Source organism: Homalodisca vitripennis, chromosome 5, assembly GCF_021130785.1.
Source record: "Homalodisca vitripennis isolate AUS2020 chromosome 5, UT_GWSS_2.1, whole genome shotgun sequence".
Taxonomy (NCBI): Eukaryota; Metazoa; Arthropoda; class Insecta; order Hemiptera; family Cicadellidae; genus Homalodisca; species Homalodisca vitripennis.
The window spans coordinates 51830588-51847193 of NC_060211.1; the positions used below are offsets into that span (position 1 = coordinate 51830588).

The window sequence follows — 16606 nt, forward strand, 5'->3', positions numbered from 1 at the left end:
GAATAGTTGACCACATTGGTTATATCACAGGTACCACGAATATACTACCCTAGTGAATAGTTGACCACATTGGTTGTATTACAGTTACCAGGAATATACGAATAGTTGACCGCATTGGTTATATCACAGGTACCACGAATATACTACCCTAGTGAATAGTTGACCACATTGGTTGTATTACAGTTACCAGGAATATACGAAGAGTTGACCGCATTGGTTATATCACAGGTACCACGAATATACTACCCTAGTGAATAGTTGACCACATTGGTTGTATTACAGTTCCCAGGAATATACGAATAGTTGACCGCATTGGTTATATCACAGTTACCATTAATATACTATCCTAGTGAATAGTTGACCACATTGGTTGTATTACAGTTACCAGGAATATACGAATAGTTGACCGCATTGGTTATATCACAGGTACCACGAATATACTACCCTAGTGAATAGTTGACCACATTGGTTGTATTACAGTTAGCACAAATATACTATCGTAATGATCTCATTGATTAAATAAGAGATAACAGAAGTACACTATTCTAGTGAATAGTTGACCACATTGATTATATCACTGGTACCACGAATATACTGTACTAGTGAATAGTTGACCACATTGGTTGTATTACAGTTAGCACAAATATACTATCCTAATGATCTCATTGATTAAATAAGAGATAACAGAAGTACACTATTCTAGTGAATAGTTGACCACATTGATTATATCACTGGTACCACAAATATACTATACTAGTGAATAGTTGACCACATTGGTTGTATTACAGTTAGCACAAATATACTATCCTAATGATCTCATTGATTAAATAAGAGATAACAGAAGTACACTATTCTAGTGAATAGTTGACCACATTGATTATATCACTGGTACCACAAATATACTATACTAGTGAATAGTTGACCACATTGGTTGTATTACAGTTAGCACAAATATACTATCCTAATGATCTCATTGATTAAATAAGAGATAACAGAAGTACACTATTCTAGTGAATAGTTGACCACATTGATTATATCACTGGTACCACAAATATACTATACTAGTGAATAGTTGACCACATTGGTTGTATTACAGTTAGCACAAATATACTATCGTAATGATCTCATTGATTAAATAAGAGATAACAGAAGTACACTATTCTAGTGAATAGTTGACCACATTGATTATATCACTGGTACCACAAATATACTATACTAGTGAATAGTTGACCACATTGGTTGTATTACAGTTAGCACAAATATACTATCGTAATGATCTCATTGATTAAATAAGAGATAACAGAAGTACACTATTCTAGTGAATAGTTGACCACATTGATTATATCACTGGTAGCACAAATATACTATACTAGTGAATAGTTGACCACATTGGTTGTATTACAGTTAGCACAAATATACTATCGTAATGATCTCATTGATTAAATAAGAGATAACAGAAGTACACTATTCTAGTGAATAGTTGACCACATTGATTATATCACTGGTACCACAAATATACTATACTAGTGAATAGTTGACCACATTGGTTGTATTACAGTTAGCACAAATATACTATCCGTAATGATCTCATTGATTAAATAAGAGATAACAGAAGTACACTATTCTAGTGAATAGTTGACCACATTGATTATATCACTGGTACCACAAATATACTATACTAGTGAATAGTTGACCACATTGGTTGTATTACAGTTAGCACAAATATACTATCGTAATGATCTCATTGATTAAATAAGAGATAACAGAAGTACACTATTCTAGTGAATAGTTGACCACATTGATTATATCACTGGTACCACAAATATACTATACTAGTGAATAGTTGACCACATTGGTTGTATTACAGTTAGCACAAATATACTATCCTAATGATCTCATTGATTAAATAAGAGATAACAGAAGTACACTATTCTAGTGAATAGTTGACCACATTGATTATATCACAGGTAGCACGAATATACTATCCTAGTGAATGGTTGACCAGTCTACAACGGTGTTGAGATTCAAACTTTCGCCGGTCCGGCTAGCTGCCCCAGGCCCCAAGTTTTATTACGTTTTTACGACGTTCTCTGTTTAGTAGTTAGCTGCCCCAGGTCGTACTGACTCCCAATTGACACATTACAGCTGTTATGCAGATGCACTAAATGCTGGCCCATGTCAGAAATCAGATATCTGAATACTGAGATATTTCATACAGTAAAATTATTATTCGCGCAACGTGTAGCTTGTTACTTATGCTTAAGCTGAATCATATCCTCAGGTTGATCTGGAAAGTCTGCGTCTATTCGTGTCCGTGTTCACAAGAGAACGACCGAACTGAATGTGCTAAAAGCTTTAACTTTAACTTCTAGACTAACGCACCTCTTCACGTGTAAAATGTATCTGCAAGGAAGGGAACTTGTTTGGGCAAAAGAGAATGGGTTTACTCAAAACGTTTACATTCTCAAGGACATTTGTTTGCATTAAAAGTAATAACATTATTCAGTTGTAGATATTTTATATTTTTTAATGTGTTGTGCTGTGTCAATTAAAAAAGGAAGTCTGAGTGTTTAACAAATAACTGTGTGTGGTGTTTTGACCCGTTTATCGTATTAAAGGACCATTTAGGGTAATCCAAAAAGCATATAGTGTGTCTCTAGTACACTTTAAAAATAAATTATTCTTGATGTTTTAGTCAACTGTTAACTCACTAATGGCTCCAGCGACAAGACTCAGAAAAATATATCGTAAATTTGAAAATACTACAAAATATTAAATATTTGGCGAAAGTGTACGAAATGTATGAAGCCTATATGTTATTCTGAAATAAATAAATTCTCGAATTTTTTATTATAAGCTGATGTAAAGCTGACTTTTGGCTTTTTGATTGCTGAGGATATTTTTAATTCAAAAAACTGTTGGAAGTTGGATCAGGGAAAGTTGGTTGTATTTAGAAATATTGAATATAATCGTTGTGTAGTCTAGATGCATAATGTAATATTTTATCTCAGTAAAGTTAAAACGAGTTACCTAAAAAGTTTTTAGAGACGAATATTAATGAAGTTTTATTAGTTGAGGTAACGATTATCATCTTAAAATTGTTGGAACGTATTTGGAATTACGTTGTACATCAGATACAAGTCTAGTATGAATATTTGACTGATAATTATAATGTATAGATCGATTTGTTTCGCATTAAACGTATACATTTTGTAATGTGACATAATTTAACTCTTGAAATCGTTTTGTGAAAAACATTAATTCATATGTTATATATCTTAGATTTTTTGCGAGAAGCCGATTTTTATCATTAATTTGCTATTTTGATAAGACCACGACTGTGTGGAAACTCTTATCGAACCCAGAATCAAATTTCGACACCTCACATCGTGCGGCCATTGATCGGTCAAACCTTCACAAGTCGATTCAATGAAGTGGTTTTCGGTTCGGGTGCTGTCGGCAGAGCTCGGCAAAGTTCGGGCTGCCGAGTACCACTTGTGCAGATTGTGCCGTTATCACTACTACAGTAATTCATTATACACTCCAACCGGCACTACAATACCGACCACTCAAGTTCTTGTATTACATTGCCGAGTGGTGATTTCGACCTAGTGGCAGTGCACTCGTAAATCTAATCTTATCTCAATTTATTACTTGTAACACTCTTTCGTTAAGCTCGTGCCGCGCCTCGCTTTGAATGGAAAGTAATAATTTAATTAAGCAACAACAAATTCATAAAACATATTTATCAATCATATTGCAATCCAAAATATAGTCATTTTTACGAGCTTTAAAATGTTACATGGGTTTTTTTGGATCGTTAATTTGAATCAAGTTAATATTCTTTCAAACGTAAATAATTTTATTGTTCGCTGAGCGTTAGTGAAGTCTATCACTCGAGGGCTTGGAACATTTTCATTTCTGTCTATCAGCCTAGTTAACTGTTCGTCCATACGCTACCTCAAGAACGTGCAATTTTGTATGAAGTTTCTTTTCCGTATATGCAACTTCCAGTTCGTTGATGGTTCACGTCACTCCATGGGATTTGACTGAGATTTGGCAGAGGGTCTTATGAGTCAACCTGTTGGCAACGAGAAAATCGCATAATAATTATTTGTAACCAAACTGAGTACAATAATGTATTGTAAATTGTGATGTTTGGTTGATTACAATGTGACACAAACTATCAGCAAAATTTTTCGAGAAAACTTTGATCTGTATACTTTATTTTTGCATAAAGATTCACTTTTTCAAATAGACAAGGAGAAGTTTTATGTTGGGCAATGTCCGTCCATGGGATTTTGCTGAGCGCCATCGAATCCTATCACTCATTAACCTGTCCCAATTCCTCTTTCGTACCCCTGGGGTGTAAAAACTTGTTTTCTTACGATTGTCTGCCTGTCTGTCTTTGTGCAGGACAAGATTGAAATGAGCTGCAGACTTGAAAGTTTGCATGCAAGCTCAGTGAAGCCTCTTACGGGACATTTGGTGGTGGCTTTGTATTTTACATTGTAAACTTCATGTCCACCATAACGAATTTTTAATAATAAATCTCTTAATTGAAAAAGTTACAACGTGATAATGATATACAATCGTCAATTTAATTGAATAAAACTAAATTGTTTGTCATTCCTTCCAGTACATCCAAATATAAATACAAAAATATGTATATCAATACAAATATAAATATATCATTTCGTTCACCCGGTTCTTATTCTTCCCTAATTTCTCACCTCTAGCTTCGAGATCAGTTAGCCAATCGTGTGTTCTCCCAGTTGTGTGCCTTAAACTCGTGTACTATATAACGTTACACAGACCAAGATGGTTTTGAGATAAGCTTTAAAACGCCTTCGAAGTCGTGGCACTTTTGATTGTTTCCTGCAAACTATTGACAAGTTGAACTCCTTCTTGAGCAGGCTGACGTTCATACACGACAGTTCTGTATCTCCTAGATCGGTAGTCCTCCCTGGCACTAGTTTCAAATGAGTGCAAGTCTGTATTCTTATGTAATCGCACTTTGTCTTGACAAAAAATAATGTTTCCAAAATATTGATGCTGGCAAGTGTCAACAGTTAACAATTTTTTTGTTTGCTTTTTTTGTAGTTTGGAAATTCTGGAAAAGTGTGCATTTGCACATCATTACCATAAGATAACAGCATCAACTCCATAATATGAGTTGATAAATTATTCGATTACTGTTTACTCGCGATTACTGTTAACAGTAATGGACGTGCTGTGTCATTGGGCCAGTTACGACTAAAGTGCTATTTTTGTCACTTTAAAGAGCACGGCGAGGCGGCTGTTGTAAGGCCTAGTGCGAAATACCTGTCACTTATCTGTAAGCCCGGCTAGCTCAGTCGGTAGAGCATGAGACTCTTAATCTCAGGGTCGTGGGTTCGAGCCCCACGTTGGGCGGTTCAAGTTTTGCCACCTCTTCGTAGACTGTCATTTTGTCTAGAATGGTTCAATATTGCTGGTTTTAATTACGATTTTATTGTTTTTTAATCTTGTTATTTTCCATATTATTTTTTTTTTATTAATGAAATGTGTTTTTAAAAAATAACGTTCAATTGATATATATGACAAATCATCTATTTTTAGTACATATGTCGTATGTTTGTACGGTTTTAGTTGCCGATTACCATCTAAAATTCTACTTTAAGCCAAGAATAACTTGAGTCATAAAATAAATAACATAAACGAAGAAACTTCATTTCTATCTTCATAAATCCAAATCCAGTCATTTTCTAACGCTAATTCATTTGCCCTTTGACGATGGGCGGTCATGGTCCTTCTCCTGGAAAAGCACGCAAAGGGTAGTCAGTCTTCAACTATATGACGGACGAATTGTGTGGGTTTCAGTTCCACAGTCTCAGAATTCAATAGGAACCTGACCCCATCTAAACTTCCAAGAATCACTCCTAGCCACGTCAGTGCTAAATCCGTTCGACCAAGTCCACTCTCTCCAAAGGAGTTGCACACTGGATTGGGAATCAGGAACTACATATACCTGCCACAAACGCACCTCAATACATCATCCAGGCGTTCTGGACTGAAAATTAATTTCTTTTTAAGTGGCTGGTGGTTTGTAGGGGCGGGTGTGTGGACTTCAGTGACTTCTGTAGTGTGGGTCCTGTAGGAAGGCAATTTGAGCAGAGCTGAGGTACGCAGAGCTTGTGCGTTGCTCCTCAAGATGATGACCCAGATATGCCCAGCTATGTTGGCTCTGGATTTAACTTAACCCAGTCTTTACTAGGTGGTCAGTGAGCGATCAAGTGTGGTTCCCAGGAACTTTGGATAATCGTTATGATTAAGTTGAACATCTCCAAAATGGTTATTTAGTTTGTATTTTGCCAACTTGTTATTGAGATCGAAGTAGGGTAGGCCTACTTCAGTCTTATACGTATTAGGATTTAGTTTCCATTTCTTAAAATATTCTTGGATGATGGAAAGATCTTGAGTTACGGTGATCAGTGGACCAGGAGTTAATGTTCAATCGCGGAAGCGGACACCGTGTAGTCTCGGGTCCTCGGGCCATACACGACTAAACTGCTATTTTTGTCACTTTAAAGAGCACGCCGGGGCGGCTGTGTAAAGGGTCTAGTACGAAATTCCTGTCGTAGTTTTGTAAGCCCGGCTAGCTCAGTCGGTAGAGCATGAGACTCTTAATCTCAGGGTCGTGGGTTCGAGCCCCACGTTGGGCGGTGAAAATTTTGCCACCACTTCATAAACTATCATTTTGCCTCAAATGGTTCAATGTTGCTGGTTTGAATTCTGAATTTATTGTGTTTTTTTTAATGTCGTTATTTTTCTTATATTATTTTTTAAACTAATGAAATGTGTTTTAAAAATAAAGTTACATTGATATATAAGATAGTATCATCTTGTTATTATTTTTTTTTTTTTTTATTTATTTATTTCCACGGCAATCGCCACTTTTACAATACCATTAACATACATGTACATGAGATAATCAATAAACTATAAAATACAACAACAATATCGAACAATTTCAATGCAAAGACTATAATATATAACAAAGTACTACTAAAAAAAGGCGAGTAAAAAATTATTATTATTAATGCAATACACAATTTGAATTTCAATGTTTAAAAAAATTCTGCACTGATTTTAAGAAGAGGTTGATCATATTGCTGCAAAAACAGTCGTAATGAGTAAGGACCAATACAACTATACGATTAGAGCGTAATTAGTAGAGGTTAATCTTCTCGGGTTTCAAGGTGCGTCCGTCAGCTCACCAAATTACCGTTTTTGCATAACCCGGCAAGATCGTTACGCCGGAGCAATTACCCCTGCCGACTTTCATCGAAAGTAGGCACCGTCCGATTTACTTTCGATTCCCGCGCAACCGGCGGTAATTTCACCGTCCCACGCCCGCACCGGTAGACCGGTTACCGGTCAACTCATGAGGACGGGCATCGTACACATCACTTCCTCCCGGTGCATCTGATGGTCGCCCGGAGCGCCGCCCGGCCGCGATGGTCGGTAATTGTAAGGTCGACTCGTGGACTGACCGGGGACGTCCACTAGAGGTCGGTTATCCGCTTAAGGCGCGATAAGTGCTTCGTAAAGGCACCGCACCTCTTCGAGCCGTTACTTTAACAACGTCCGTAAACATTTTACGCGGCTATTTTAGTGCTGTATAAAATGTATATGAAGCGCGTGTATGTGGAGGATGGCCGGCGCCGGTTTCTGTGAAGTATTCCATACATTTTAGTGGTAGTATCATAGAGCGTATTATGATAATCTCACCAAACCTTTACGCAATTCAGGCATACCGAAATTCTTCGTTGTTGCTGAATATCCCGGAAATTGTCTTCCAATCTATTTCCTCGAGGAAGTGGTTACATCAATATGCTGTGAAAGCCACAGTTTATTATTTTTATTTAGTCAGAGTAAAAATAATCATTTTTGCTTCTTATCAATATTATCAATTAGCTGATAAGGTATTTCCAGTCTTAGGTAGATTTGGTCCATACTTTGATTTATTTCATGTAGTTTGTCCATAAATTATGGATTAAATTATACATTGTCGCATTAACTCAACAGTAACAAGTAATCAACAACAAAGTTAGTATTTAGTATGCATATGTCATAAAATAAAAGTAACTTTAAGTTAGTGTAGTAAATTTTAATTGCCAACTTAAATTCTCCATTTTAGATTGAGGTTTTATAATACTGATAAGGTCACGTGACATACATTTTAGCGGTTTGTTTGAGTACAAACAGTTAAAGTACTCAATACCTCAGTGCGGTAGAACATTAATATTACAATTTATTGTGCTCATCTCAAGCTTTTTTTCGTCACACAAGAAACAAATTAAAATTCCCATGTTATATATCTTATGGTATGAAATGAACCATGGTTACTAGTTCATGGCACAGCAATAAATCGTTTTTACCAACGCAAATATAAAGACCCACTCGACCCTGATGGATTTTTACACAGGTTCATTGGTACACCATTGTTTCTGGGCAACATCCAAAACTGCCTGACGTCAACGCACGAGCTCTTGACGCTGAAGAAAGACAGTTTGTTTTCAACCCGAGGCTATACATAGTCCCTTGACGCGCTTTAATTTAATACACGAGGAGCCTAATGCAGTGAAGGGGTGGGGGAGGGGCGGAACAAGGAAGAAACACTTAAGCGAGTCAACGAGATCTCAATTGATAACAATGACGATGATAACACTCGCCACACAGGCAGTAGAGCTTCCTGCTTACCGCTGATGGAGGCCGGCTCTTACCGGAGCAGGGAACTAGTTGTCATCCCGGCCCACTCACTGGAGTCAGAAGTAGAAACAGTGCCGAATGTCTAACTCTACAAAGATGGAATATAGGAAACGAACTCCAATTTACAAAGAGGGAATATAGGGAACGATCTCCAATTTACAAAGAGGGAATATAGGGAACGAACTCCAATTTACAAAGAGGGAATATAGGGAACGAATTCCAATTTACAAAGAGGGAATATAGGGAACGAACTCCAATTTACAAAGAGGGAATATAGGGAATGAACTCCAATTTACAAAGAGGGATTGTATGAATGTATATGAATGTAGGAACAAATTCCTTAAAAGGTACCAAATAAATATACAATACACATTTCAAATCTCGGAATGTGATTATAAGGTGTTTTATTTGTAACTGCATTTATGTACTTTAACTCAAATGGTTACCATAAACATTGTTTGTGGAATTTGGTCCACATAAAAAAGACTGTACATTATAAAAACCACGAATTTATCTTTAAAGTAATAAAATTTTTGAAAAAACAGTTTTATCCAAAAATAAACAATAATTTTAAAAGTATTCAACCGTGGAACTGGCAACGTCTTAATTTACGACGCATTAACATCATCTGCTAATTTATTAATCTTTCGAACAATCTTTGTTCAAATCGTAATAAAAGTTACATTATTGTAATCATAGATTCAATTCTATACATAACACTTTTTTATATTTTACTGGCAGCGAAAAGCCAAATATATCTGACGTGATATGCAATCTTTACAGTTGTTGCTGTTCGAGTCAGCTGGATTCTGATCTGTTTAGTTTTACGTTGTTTTCGTTCTGTATTATAAGTATACACTTACTTCTTGGTCAGCGTAACGACTCAGAAATTTTGGATTTTTGAATTGAAGATGTTTATATGATCTGATAAAAACATTTTCAAAGAAAATAAATGAAAGTTTCAACTTCGGAGCACCTTACATCCATGAATGTAAAGGTAAACCCAAGTTTGATTTCTTTTATAATATTCTGAATTTTATTTTGAATAAAATTATGTATATAATTTTATGTTTTGCCTAGTAACTTATTTTGCAGTTAATTTTTTGTTTCGTTTTGCGCTTGGGGGTTATAAAGCATGCCAGTTCTACGAAATGACCGACTGATACGAATGGGGTTAGAGTGTTTATATTGGAAAACATAATTAAAATATATGTCGATATTTTCAAATACAAAACACGCCTATTGCTTTTAGCTTTCAGCTGAGTTACGTTTACTCACTACCCAGTGAGAAAATCGGAGAGTGGCTTAATGATAACCAGAATTACCAGTTGTCAGAAGAGGATATTGTCCATGTGGTTAACCACCAAGAAAATTCAAATGAAAACTACATCGTTCATAAATTTTTTCTCACTATGATGGGTTAATGATCTTGGAAGCACCTTTACATGGAACGGAAACAGTAGAACACAGCTCACTAAGAAATGCTTCGTCAGCTTTGGCACATTGTAGTGAAGAAAAAGGCAAGTGTTTATTCCCCCCTAAGACGTAAGGGACATTAATACAATAGTTTATTGTACACATAATTCATTATTATTAATAATGATTGAGTTTTTTTTAGTAAATTATAATTAGTTACAGTTCATTAGTTAGTTTAGTTAATTATAATAGTATTTGTAGTTTTTTTTTGCTTTCTTTCAAATCTTTGCCAACCCAATGATTTTCTGTGAACTCGGCCCTACCCACAGGCTTAAGCCCATGTCCATAGAATCCATGAGATAAAATAAATAATTATTTGAATATGAATTACGATACTTTATTGCAATCCATATTATAAAACATTTAATAACCTAGATAGTCCGATTCCCATTTTGCTGGATTAATTGTACTGTAAAAATGTAAGAAAATACATTATAATGAAATAATAAAAGTTTACTAATCATCAGACACCTCTATACTATAATCCCTCTCTGTACTAATGGTATCAAAGAGCAGCCGGCTCTAGTAAAATGACCTTGAGTTGTCCGCCGTGAGAACAATATTAATAAACCTTATGCAGTTTTACGCCCTTATTTAGAGTTGCAGAGTTATATGGGAGATACGCAACAAACTTTTGAATTATTGAAAAAGACCTGAGTAGATAAATATCTTTAAAATGAGACACCTCCCATAATAGAAAATAAGGTAATAGAGTGCATGAACAATAATTTATTGGCATGTTACATGCCTAAAACTGTTCTCATAGTGATTTTATTTACTTGGCATCATTTTAGTTTTTTATACATCGTACAGAGTTATTGCTGATATTGCCAGAAATACTGTTGTTATACGCTTTTCTTATCATTTTAACGTATTAACGCCAGACTTTTATTGATTATTATTACAACTCTTTGCCCAACTTAACCAATTGCATGCATTATTGAAAATGACAATTAAAAAATTAACAATTTCATTAATTGTTTATTATTTCATTAATCTCGTACAATCAGTAAACTTCATTAAATAATTTAAATTTTGAAGACATTTTCTGTCTTTTGCATATACTTCTGTTTTGTACTGTTTTTCTTTTAGTATATAGCAAAATGCAAATACTTCAGAGGTTTTTGTTTTTTGTTTTAGGAGATTTTTCTAGTCACTTGCAGATTTTTGATGCGGTCTTTGCGCTATATTATAGCGATGGCTTTGGGTTTTACATCTACCTAATCATTTCAACCACAGAATGTGTGTAGGTCGTTGTTATGTTTGCCATTGCCACAACTAATTAGCACTGTAATACAAGTTGTCATGGGCGATTGAATAAACTGGAAGTCAATAAAAATACAACTGAGATATACCTATAATTTTGACCTGCTGGGTAAAAAGCTTTAATGGGGATCGTGTATTTGTAGACCAGGGGACGAGGTGGCCGAGTGCGGCGCGGCGGGACTAACGCAGAGACGGTCACGGGCGCCAAATGAAGTCCATTCAGCCCGAGATTGGATTTTCATTGTTGCCGGCGAGAAAACTGATTGTGGATTGGCCACTGAGGCGACCAATCAGGCTTCTTGAAAAAATTGATAAGCTGCCAGGTAGCGGTAGTGAAATTATCAGTTCTCGCCAGCCGATACGGTCAGCTCAACAATTGAAGAGTTACAATGTAATGGTACGATTTGGGAAAGAAATTAATAGATTTTTACTATTTAAAGTAGCAACTTTTAAATAGCAGAACACATTAAAAGCTAAAACATCAGGAAAAATATATTTCTCGATATTTCAACAATCTTTATCAACCACCGGCCACGCAAACACTGGTGTAGGCCTGATACTTCTATAAGTCAACACTGATCGTGAATTAAACAATACTTAGAGTAAGTGTAACAACTCAGTTCTTCAGGGGAAGTTTCCGTCGGATATGAAGCTCTCTGAGGTCATTCCGGTTTTCAAGAAAAGCAGTAGGTCTTCGCCTCAACAGTATCGTCCCATATCAATTTTACCAACCATCATCAAAGTCTTCGAACGTCTCATTCATGTTAGACTAACAGACTTTCTAATCAGAAATTCCATTCTGAGTGACACCCAATTTGGATTTGTTCCTTCTAAATCCACCACCGATGCTATTGCCCAGTTTTCCAAATATGTATTTACTCATCTTAACAATCAGAATCACGTAGCTGGTGTTTTTTGCGACCTCACGAGAGCGTTCGATACAGTTAACCATCTGAAAACTCCTTAATAAGCTTGAACTCTACGGCATCAGAGGTTGTCCCCTACTGTGGTTCAGGTCCTACCTTTCAAATCGTTACCAGAGTGTTCAGGTTACCAACTCCTTTGGTACGGCACAATCAGATTTCGTTGAGGTCTCAATGGGTGTTCCTCAAGGTTCTATCTTGGTACCTCTTCTCTTTGCCTTGTATGTAAACGACTTAAGCTCTTGTGTCCCTGAGGCTCGCGTCACTCAATATGCTGATGACACCACGGTCATTGTTCGGGCAGACTCTTCAATAGCGTTAAATCTTCAATTAAACGCTACAACCGAAAAAATGAACTCTTGGTTCATTCGCAACAATTTATTCCACAATGTTGACAAAACATCCATTCTTCACTTTCGATCTCAGACAGTTCTAAGGGTTTTGTTGCTTTAGACGAGGTTGACATCATTGAGGTTGATTCAGTATGTTTCTTGGGCGTTCATCTGGATGCTGGTTTTTCTTGGCGTCAGCATGTAGAGGCCCTTTGCTCTAAGCTTAACTCTGTATTGTTTTCCTTAAGATGTCTTTCCAATTTTCTGAAAATTAGTGCACTGAAAATGGTATATGATGGTTACTTTTCCTCTGTGATGTCATATGGCATAATGTCATGGGAAACTGCTTCATCTTCTCTGTTACAAAGAGTATTCACATTGCAAAAGAGGGCTATTCTTTTAGTGTTTGGGTTGAGGGGCCTGGAGAGCTGTAGGCAAGTGTTTCACCAAGAACGTATACTAACCCTCCCCTCCATTTTTATTTATTCCGTTTCAATTTACACTTTCTCTGAATTTTTGTGCCCCACCCAACCTTACAAGTAAAAATATCATTAGTACTGTTTTTCAATATATTTTTAATTTGTAGTTTTACCAGATATAACAATAACTTAAATAAGAATATTTTTAGTATTTAGTTATTTTAAACATATTGACCATTCTCAATACATGTTAATGTCAATGAGAAATAAATGATTTTGATTTTGATTTGATTTAGAGAACCTAAACATTTAAATGGATAAATACCATTGTGCTAATAATCAGGAAAAGGGTAAATTATTTTAGGTGTATTCTCTCTCAATGTACTCGTACTCTTAATTGTACGGACAATATAAATCTTATTTTTATATTTCCAAGTGAGTAATTTTAATGTTGACGACGTTCCAACAACGGGAACGCACAATGAAGAAGGTATAATAAGTATTATTTTGTAGCGACGTACACGTTAAGAGCCAGCTCTAGTAAAATGACTTTCAGTTTCTCCTCATAACAACAATGTTAAACCTCTTGTTATTTAACGGATTCCGCTTTTTGGAATTTTTCTGAAGTTTTATGGTTGAGATTTCTCATTCGATATCGCAACCTCGCACAATCCTGGAGTGGTGACGTAAAAGTAAAATGTAGACACCGATCAACAATCTCTGTAGCCTACGTGTCTTGAGATACCTTGGTACCCCGTTACAAGACAGCTGTTAACAGTTAAATTGCCGTGTATGATTACTTCGTGATTTATCAGCCTGAGGTATCTACAATGAAGAGGCGAGCCGGCTATTCACTCCTGTCGTCGAGCCAAGATCAGAAGCTGATAAAGTTTATCGACTCTTGAACATCGATTATCGGTAATTTTCTCGATTTATACACCTCTTGCCAGTTAGGCTGATAAAACTCAAAGAATAATTCTCTAAACATAATAAACATATTAGAATATTATATGAACCATTACCGATAATGCAAATACTAATCATTTCAACCAAAATACCTATGGATATATTCCATAACATAAAAACTGCTGTTTGTGAGTCGATGTTGTTCCTGAGTGATATATATTTATTTATATTCATTTGTTATGACAATGTTTGGGCTCTAAAAAAATTGGATTTGAGCGAAAGCGTTTCTCTATCCAGTACTGTCATCAAAAGCTGATAGGATAGAACGACTCATGAACATCGATTATTCACATTTTTTAAAATTCATTCTCGTGCCAGGTAGAAAAATACATATATATGGTTTAAATAATAAAGTATTATAATAGTATAGTTGAGCAATTTTTTAAACTTCGATCACTAAACAATTTAACTAAAATGATCAGAAAGAAGATGAGATAAATCGACTCTTAAAATCGATATCAATAATCGATGGTGTTAACATCGATTATCCATTATCTATTGATTTATACACCTCTTGCCAGTTACACAAATATAAAAAGTTTTAAATGATTAAAATAATAAAGATATTATAATAAGTTACTAACTTAAGGTGGTTTTGTTTCCTTACGATTTGCACTAAACAGTTTTGATTTAAGTAAAGTTTACAATCTCCTCACTTGTCTTTACTCTCCAGATTCGATATTTATCTTCAGATAACGATGACTGTGCATCAGATCTCGCAGTTAAAAGCCTCCCTTATCTGGAGAGATCTGTGATGTGTCTCAGATGTTATCTCGACCACCTCTCTTGACCTCACACTCCTGTCTGCCGCTAACAGATAACCCAGATCACGTGATGTCCCTCATCAGCCTGCACATCTACTCACGTAACGGCCGCCTTCTGTAAGGATACCGGGGAAAGCGTAGAGACCTTGTTCCTTTTCACAGATCCGTCATCGCCTTCAACACATGAAAACGTTATTATTACAAAGTTTAACGGCAAGACAATAACTTTACAGTCCGTCTTTGTCGCGTCGATGCTTCAGCGCTTTCTGATCCCTGAGTGAAATATCTGATGTAACTAACAGAATTTCAAAACCGCCTTGTAACTGCAAGTCTGTTGTAACAGTTTTCAAAGGTTATGGAGTCCGCATAGCAGTCCAATAGCATTATGAAAACGGTTCTGTTGAAAAAACTTATTATTAAATGTATATTTAATTGATATCCCTTGAATATTTCAAGAACTTTGCCTATGCCATGATTACAGAATTGATTTCAAAAGAAATAAATCAAATTAATAACAAACTTAACATAATATTGTTAAATAAATAATAAATAAATAAAAAGGCCTTTATTCATGAGCGATTTTCAACATTGATGTTGTTTTACAAAATAACTCAAGTCATATATAAACTAAACATGCAATATACAACCAAACAATAAAAATAACTTCACAATATTCCTGAAGCTAACATTTTTTTTTAAATTTGTCTTTAAACGCCCTCATACTTAAATATTTCATTTCAGGCGGCAGGCCGTTGTACCGCTGGGGACCGAAGTGAGAAAAACCCTTTTTCCCTCTATCAAGGCGCACGCGCGGCACCGCCAGCAGGGCATCCTGTCTCGTCTTACGCTCCCTAATTATTGACCGGGCAACTAATTTATTTTTTAGATATGTTGGCCTACTGGTTGTCAATACCTTGTGGACAAGAGACACAGTTTGAATTTTGCAAGTGTCCTGTATTGATGGAATCTGAGCCAATTTACGATAAGAACTGATATGGTCATATTTCCTCAAACCATGCACATTATGCAATCTTATGGCTCTGTTTTCTAACTTTGTTAAAATTAATAATTTTTCTTTGGTCAAACTATTTCCAAATGCAGGGAGAGCATAATATATTAAAGGTAATATCAATGACTTGACAATCTGGAGCTTAGCTGACACCGGCAGGAACGACCTCAGCCTGCAAACAATCCTCAATCTACAAATGACCTTCTGATATATATATTTTACATGACTTGTAAACTCTAGTTGTGAGTCTACTATTTTAACACCCAGAATCTTAACAGTTTCACTGAGAGACAGGGGCGAGTTGTTCAACATGACATCACCGGGAAGAGATTGGCCGGCATTATTAAATCTCAGATTTAAAATTGTACATTTATCTGGGTTTAACTCCAACCCGTTTCTTTCCGACCACATAAACACTTTTGACAAATCATTGTTAATTTTTGTTAGTGCCGTTTTTGCTTCTGAGGATGGGTAAGGAAGCAATAGCTGGCAATCGTCAGCATATGAGTGCAGGGAACAAAACCTTATCGGCAAGATCAGACGTACAGATGGAAAACAAAATAGGACCGAGGCAGCTGCCCTGTGGAACTCCACCAGACCTGTGCAGCATGTTAGAGGAATCATTACCAATTTTGGTGATTTGAGATCTTCTACTTAAATAAGATGCAAAGAATCTTACAGAGGCATCATCAAACCC

General features: G+C 35.8%; 1 protein-coding gene and 2 non-coding genes across 9 annotated transcripts in view; all 3 read left to right on the top strand.

Moving 5' to 3' along the window:
- Positions 1–16606, top strand: part of LOC124362179 (SH3 and multiple ankyrin repeat domains protein 3) — a 328512-nt gene that overhangs the window by 147736 nt on the left and 164170 nt on the right. The gene's annotated exons all lie outside the window — the stretch shown is intronic.
- On the top strand, positions 5343–5415 carry Trnak-cuu. The gene has a single exon. It is a non-coding gene; the product is annotated as a tRNA-Lys (tRNA).
- Trnak-cuu lies at positions 6632–6704 on the top strand. The gene has a single exon. It is a non-coding gene; the product is annotated as a tRNA-Lys (tRNA).